The sequence below is a fragment of the Penaeus monodon genome, chromosome 36, assembly GCF_015228065.2.
Source record: "Penaeus monodon isolate SGIC_2016 chromosome 36, NSTDA_Pmon_1, whole genome shotgun sequence".
NCBI classification, from domain to species: domain Eukaryota; kingdom Metazoa; phylum Arthropoda; class Malacostraca; order Decapoda; family Penaeidae; genus Penaeus; species Penaeus monodon.
The window spans coordinates 27,143,730-27,151,622 of NC_051421.1; positions in this window are offsets into that span (position 1 = coordinate 27,143,730).

Here is a 7,893-nt window from a genome sequence, read left to right on the forward strand (position 1 = left end):
ATAATTTTATATTTTTTAAATTTTTTTAAATTTTTTAAATTTTTTAAAATTTAACTAATTTTTAAAAAATTTTTTTTAAATTTTAAAAAAAAAAATTAATTATTTAAAACCCCTTTTAAAAAAAAAATTTTTTTATTTTTTATAAATTTTTTATTAAAAAAAAATTTTTATTTTAAAATTTTTTAAAAATTTTTTTTAAATTTTTTTAAAAATTTTATTATAAAAATTTTTAAAAATTTTTTTTTTTTAATAATGGGGGGTGGCTTCCTCTTTAACGGGGGGGAGCCAAAGTTTTTAAGGCTTGGCCTTTTGTTGGTTCCCCCCGGGCCCCAGGCAAAAAGGGGGGGGTTTCATAATTCCCTGCAGGTAAGTTCCCCTTTTAAGATTTCGTCCCCCCCGGGCCCCCGGGAAAGGGCCTTCCCCCAGGTAAAGGGGGATCTAAAGGAGGGGGAGGAATTTGAGGGGGGGGAACCTCGGCCCCAAACCCGCCCCAGCCCCCGGGGGTGGGGGGTTGGGGGGGGGGGTTGCCGCCCCCCCCAAATGAGGGGGGAAACGTTTTTTTTTTAAAAAGCTTTTTTTTTTCCCTCCCACACGAAGGCGGTTGGGGTCCCGCGGGGGGAAAAAAGTCGGGGTCAGGTTTTGGGGGGTTACCTCGTCCCCCCGGGGGGGCGCCCCCCCAATGGGGGTTTTGGGGGAAAGCCCTCGGGAACCCCCGGTATGGGCGGCCCACACCCTGGTTTTACTCCCTGTTTGGGGGGGCGGCAGGGTGGGTCACCAACCCCAGGCAAACCTCAGGGTTTGGGTAGGGGTGGAAACACCGGGGGGGATGAGGGGTTCCTGCTTGGGGTTTGAAGCAGGGGTTGGGTTTCTAAGGGTAAAACCCGGGTTTTCAAACCGATCTGTGGGGGTTCCCAAGGTTTCCCCCACGTTTGGCAATTGGGTCCCTTTCCCATTTTTTTTTGGGGGGCGATAACCGGTTATGGCTTCATGGAGCTGGCTCTTTTGGTCTGGCCTTTTTTAAAGCTCCCCGAGAAAAAAAACCGAGGAAAAAGGGGGTTCTCCCCGGGCTTTGGGCATCCCCCCGAGTTTCCTTTTTCTGGGCGATTTTCAATCGTATCCGGTTGGCGGTGGTGAGTGCTTGGCCCCGGCGGGAGTCCCCCGAGGGAAATCCCCCCCCTTTCGTAAAAAAAAAGGGGTTTTCCGACCGGCCCCTTTTCCCCCCCGGATTGGCGGTTTCGGGACGGGCCAAAGGGGTGCCACCGGGGCCCACCAAATCCCAAAACCCCCATTTAGGGTTTTTTTTGGGCCCCGGGGGTTTTGGGGATGGGGTCCCCAAAAACCCCCCCCCTTCCCTGGCCACCCTTTTTCCCCAAAGGGGAGGGGGGCGAGGAGGAGAAAAACCCCCAACCTAACTTGCTGGGGAGCCCTTAAAGCGAACACTCGAACAGCTCAGGATCCTTGGGTCCCCCAAAAGGACAAGGAAATACCATCCCCTGGAGACTTAGGGGCCCTGAAGCGTGTCGCAAGGCTGGCAAAGGGGAAATAAGTCTTGCGTTGTTCCAGGGGGGGGGCACTGGAGAAGGAAAGGAACAGTTCTGGGAAAATTTGCTGGGAGGGGAAGGCCATTTTTTTTATTCCCCTCCCGCCCGGGGAAAAAAAAACCCCCCCCTTACTGTTCGCCCCGGGGGTGGAGGATATCTCAGATCATTTGGGGTTGGAAGGGGGGGGTTTTTTAACAGTTTACCAGGGGACCTCCAACAGTTAGCTTGGACAAGCGATGTTCGGGCCCCCGGACCCACCCATCAGCGAGGAACCTCCTACCCAACAGAGGTTGGCGGCGATTTCCCAAATTGAAAATGGGAAAGCTGCAGGGAAGTGATACCCTGCTGAATGCTAAAGGCTGGGGGGGAACCATGGCTCGGGGCGCATACAGTCCGGGGCTGCCATGTGGGGGTCGGTACCCTTCCCCCCGACCTGTGAGGGGGGTGGTCTCCCCCTTGGAAGGGAAGGGATCGATGGGCTGTAGCAATACCGTGGCATACACGGCTCACATACCAGGCAAGGTTCCGCTCAAATTCTTGAAACGGATCCGCAACCCCTACGAGGCACCAAGACCGGAGCATTTTGGATTTACTCCTTGGGCCAAAACCACAATAGAACCCTATCCAGCGCTTCGAGTAATTGGGACGCCGTCGTGATTTGGTCGTGGGTTCTTGCAGCCTACATCGACCTCAAGAAGGGTTTGACCGGTGCATCGGGAATCGCTACGGGAGACCTGAGGGTCCCGGGGAATTCCGACACAGATTTTGGCCCCGATACAAGCCCTTAAATGGTACGAAAGTGTGAAAATGTGGGGGGGGTTTTGTCGAACTTCTTCCCCGTTAATTTAGGGGGTGAGGCAAGGCGTGTCCTTGCCCCCCCCACTGGCAATATTAAAGGGCTGGAATTGACTTTTTCCGACGATGTTGCCATCCTATCTGAGCCTTGGGGTCACTTGTGGGGCTCTTGATGCATTTAGCAAAGGGCGAAGCCCTAGGCTTAGAGGTCTCCTGGACCAAGACCAAAATTTTAGGACTTTGGGGGCCCCGTTAGGGGAACCCCCTTTAGTTTGATCCCTTTGCGGCGAGGACTTTAAGTCAAGAAAATTTTCATACCTTTGGTAGCAGTCCCTATCTCTGGGTTGTCAGAACCCGGAATAGTAGACGGATTGGGCTGGCAACAGGGGCCCTGAAATCGATCAACAAGGCGTTTGGAGATGTCGGTACCCATGCAGGGAAAGGACCAAGTGCGTGTCTTCAAGGGCCTTGATACTTTCCCGTTTTGCTCTAGGAACGAAACCTGGACGCTATCCAGTGTCCTGGAGTCTCGTCTTGATGCCGCCCTTCGCCGGATCATGGGGTACAGTTGGCAGGGCCCCGTGTCCAACCGGCGGGGAAAACCCTGAGAGGCATGGGCCGTTACTTGCATAAACCGGGATCGCCAACTCAGGCAATATGGGGACCTAGCTCGCCTCCCTTGGACGACCCTGCCCCCCCAGGGTTTTCTCTTGCTAGGGCAACCCTGGTGGAGGAGACCTGTGGGAGTCCTAGGAGATCATGGTTGGGCACTCGACGAGACCTTCGGAGGAACTAGAGATGGGGCCGTGTCCCCCTGGAGACTGCCTCGAGGGACCTCGGGCTGGAAGCCCAAGGGTGGATGCGGGCCAAAGCGCCCCCCTCGGCTTAGCCCTTATGATGATGAGATGATATACATATATAATGATCATAATGTGGTATATATATGTTATTACAACGCACACACCAAAACAACATACAAAAACACAAACACAAAACACACACACACACACACACACACACACAGAAAAACCCCCACACACACAAAAAAACACCCACACACACACACACACACACACACACAACACACAAACCACACACACCACAACACACACCAACACACACACACACACACACACACACAACCCCACAAACACACAAATTTTATATCATAGTATATATTATATAATATATAATATAATATAATATGCATACTACTAAATACTAATTTAGTGTGTGTGATGTGTTGTGGTATGTGTGGTGTGAGGTGTGGTGTGTGTGTGTGTGGTGTGGGGTTGTGTGTGTGGTGTGGGGTGAAAAATATATATATATATATAATATAATTATTATTATATATTATATATATTTTAATATATGTGTGTTGTGTGTGTGTGTGTAAATGTTATTATATATATAATATATATATATTTTAAATATATATATATAATATATATATATATAATAATCAGTCACAAAAACCCAAAGAGGGGGCTTGTGGTACAATGCGTGAAACATAATTTTTTATTTTCCCTTTTTTTTTTTTCTTGGGGGGGGGAGTGAAAAGATAAGAACAGATCTAAGCAAAAATTTTTATCGTCAAGGGGGCCCTACAACAAAAACAAAATATCAGCAGCTCTGTCGGTTCGTATTCCATCATTTTTTTTGACATCCATTGTGCCACAGACTTTAGTTACAAAGGAAAAAAAAGACTGGGCGGGTTGGGGGGACCATCGCCTGGGGTTTGTAGCTCCCCCTGGTGCGCCCGATAAAAACATGCATATTACCAGCAGACCACACCACACAACACCCACACACACACACACACATAATTATATATATATAAAATTTAATATATATAAAATATATATATTATATATATATATATATATATAAGAGAGAGAGAGAGGAGAGGAGAGAGAGAGAGAGAGGGAGAGGGGACAAAAGGGGGGTTTATTGATATATATATATATATATGAAATTTATATTAATATATATATTTTATATATATATAATATATTATATATATATGTATATATTTATATAATTTTAAAATATATTATAAAATTTTTAATATTATATATGTATTTTATATATTTTAATATATATATGTTATGATATATATATATTAATAGACAGATAGATAGATAGATAGAGATAGGTGTGTATGTTTTATATATTATTATATATATATATATATATTTATATTATAAAATATATATAATGGTGTGGTGTGTGTGTGTGTGTGTGTGTGTGTGTGGTGTGTGTGTGTGGTGTTGGGGGGTGTGTGTGTGGTGTTTGTTGGTGCGTTCAGAAAGATTCCTTGACCCATTTCTCATAAAAAAATGAAACGTTGTACTGTTTTTGTCTTTCTTACATTGGTCCCACAAGGGAACATTTTCCCCATCTTTGGGGGGACTCCCGCTCGCAGAACCCGCAGGTGCGTTTGAAGCCTAAAGTGACTTCAAAAATCATGTCTCATCTTGAAACTGAAAACTGTTTGCCCTTCAAAAATGACTTCCTGGACGGAAAGAGGTGAGGGACAGGATAGTATGGAGGATGAGGAAGGATGCCGTAGCCACAGGACTGTTCTTCCATCTGGGCAATGTGAGGGTTGTGAACAGGGGCGTTGTCTTGTAGTAGACGGGCATCTTTAGTCAATATTCTGCACCTCTTGGTTTTGTTCGCATCCTGCAATTTCTGTAGCAGTGAAGCGCAGTAAGCTCCTGTAATTGTTGTACCTTTTGCCAGGAAAACCATCATCACTACTCCAAGCTGGTCCCAAAAGACCGTGAGCATGACCTGGCTGCCGAGTGTGCGACACATGCCTTTCGGGTGGTGATAAATTTTGACTGGGCCTTAAATTCTAGATCATATTAATGGACCCAAATTTTATTCTATGTAATTAGTCTCCTGGTTTTCTTAGCACATGGCTAAAAGAGCCTTGGAACAATGGACTCGTTCCGTTTGGAATGGTGTGGTTTAATTTTCCCGACCCAACCTAAACTTTACATCTTGGGGCTGACGAAAAGTAAACGGGGGACTTTCCAAAATGGAGTCTCCACATGTGAAGTTGTCCCATCAATGGAAGGTTTGGGGTCGCCCGGGATTGGAGCCCCTTTTTACAGATCATCGACCCCACCTGAATGGGGGTGCTAAGTTTAAAAAAGGGGTATGTGGGGCATCCTCCCCATAAGGGCTTCCTTTCATCGAAATTCTCTTGTGGTGTGTGGCCCCTTGAAGTATGAAACCGATCACTGCTCGATATTTACGTTCCATTTCATCCTTGCTGCACCTTCAACGCTGTTACAGAAAAGATGTAATGACTTAAGGACTGGAAATCAACACATGACCTAGAGAGATGTGTATCACTTTGCATGTGAAATTTCAGTCCCCTAGGATAAACGAAAGTGTGTCAGGGAAAAGCATTAATGAAACCCTCAAATTAATAATATATGTGTGTGATAATTTATATAATATTATATATATATATATATATATATAAATTTTTTTTATTTATATTAATATGTTTATAAAATATATCTATATGTGTGTGGTGTTGGTGTGTGGTGTGGTTGTGTGTGTTGGGTGTGTGGTGTGGTTGTGTGTGTGTTGTGTGTGTGTACTATATATATATATTATATAAATATATATTATATTATAATAATAAAATATTTTATTGATATATATATATGATATATATATAATACATAGTATATATATAAATATATTATTATATATAATATATATATATATATATATATATTTATATATATTATATATTTAAAATTTATATAATATATGCATAAACACCATCGCAACCAACATATAATATGTATGTATGTAGGTATTATGCAGAATGTATATAGAAAAGATATGAAAAAAAATACATTTCTGTATTTATACATTTCTATGATGTTTTTATATCTAATAGCTAGACAGACAATGCCCAAAAGAATAGAACCTAGATAAATGCGGCTTATTATATAAAATTTTATATATATATATATATAAATTTATATATATTATAAATATATAATTTTACATATATTATATATATATATATTAATATATAATTTTATACATATATATATATTATATATATTATATATATATTTTAAATTTTATATATAAATATAAATATATAAATATAATGTAGTACTACATCTATCTACTATCTATCATCTTCTATCCCTTTTATATATATTATATATAAAATAAAATATTTTAATAAAAATATATATATATATATATATTATTATACATATATTTATTTTATATATATATATTATAAAAATAATATATTATGTGTGTGTGTGTGTTGTGGGTGTGTGGGTGTGTGTGGTGTGTGTCCGTGTTGTGTGTGTGTGCGTGGTGTATACAAAAAATATACATATATATTAAAAATTTTAGCCATCACACAAAACATACACACACACACAACACACACCACAACCCACCACCCCACACCACACCCCCACCACCCACACAACACACACCCAAAAACACAACCACCCCACACATTATATTATATATATTTAATAAATATATATATTAAAATTATATTATTTATATAAAATTTTATTATTATATATTATATTTTAATATATATATTAATTTTATAATATAATATATATATGTGTATATATGGAAAAAAAACCCCCCAAAAAAAAAAACTGAGACCGAAGAGGAATCCGGGGTTTTGAAACTGTAGTCTCACTTTCAATAAATTGTTTTGTTATTGTGGGTTTTTCTTCCCTTGTATTAGCACGGAAGAGTGTTTTTTCTATTCATATTATATATATATATATATATATATATATATATATATATATATTATATAATATATATATTATATATATAAATTATGGTATTAAATTATATAATTTTATATATATTGTATGTATGTTTATGTATGTTAAATGAAGAGAAGAGAAGAGGAAAAGGGATTTCGAAAAAACATGAACCCAACACACAATCTACCAGACATCATCGAAGTACAATAAAAAATCATGTAAAAAACACTCTCGTTGGTAATCTTTTCTTACTTCTAAAAACGTATGTTCGCTTTTTTTGCTACAGCTAGAATTTAGCTTTCGTATTTTTTTCTCAGTTTTTTTTTCCCTTTTTAATTTAAGGGCAAAAAATAAAGCAGGTCTTCCCCGGTTGTTTTTCAGGTTCAGTGTTGTCATGAAATTTAAGATACTGTTTTAAGGCAAAAAGAAAAGGTCCTATAAAAAAAAACGGCATACGAATCTGCGCATTCCATATCGGTAAAAGGGCCAGCCCTTCCTTTCCCCTCAGTTTTTCCCGTTTAAGAAAACGAAGGGACAAGTGGGGGGGTTGGGGGGGGGGGGGGGCGGGGGGGGGGGTTTTTAAGGAAGTGATTATAGAGGGTTTTTTCGTGTGGATTTGCAAAATCCAGCGACCCGCGTACCTGTAGTGTTTTTCCAAAAAGGGTTCCCCTTTGGGATGTTATGTGGTTTCTTAAAAAAAAAAAAAAAGGAAAAAAAAGGGGGTTATTTAAAAAGTAAAAAGTCGGGGGAAGGTTAAAAACGGAAAA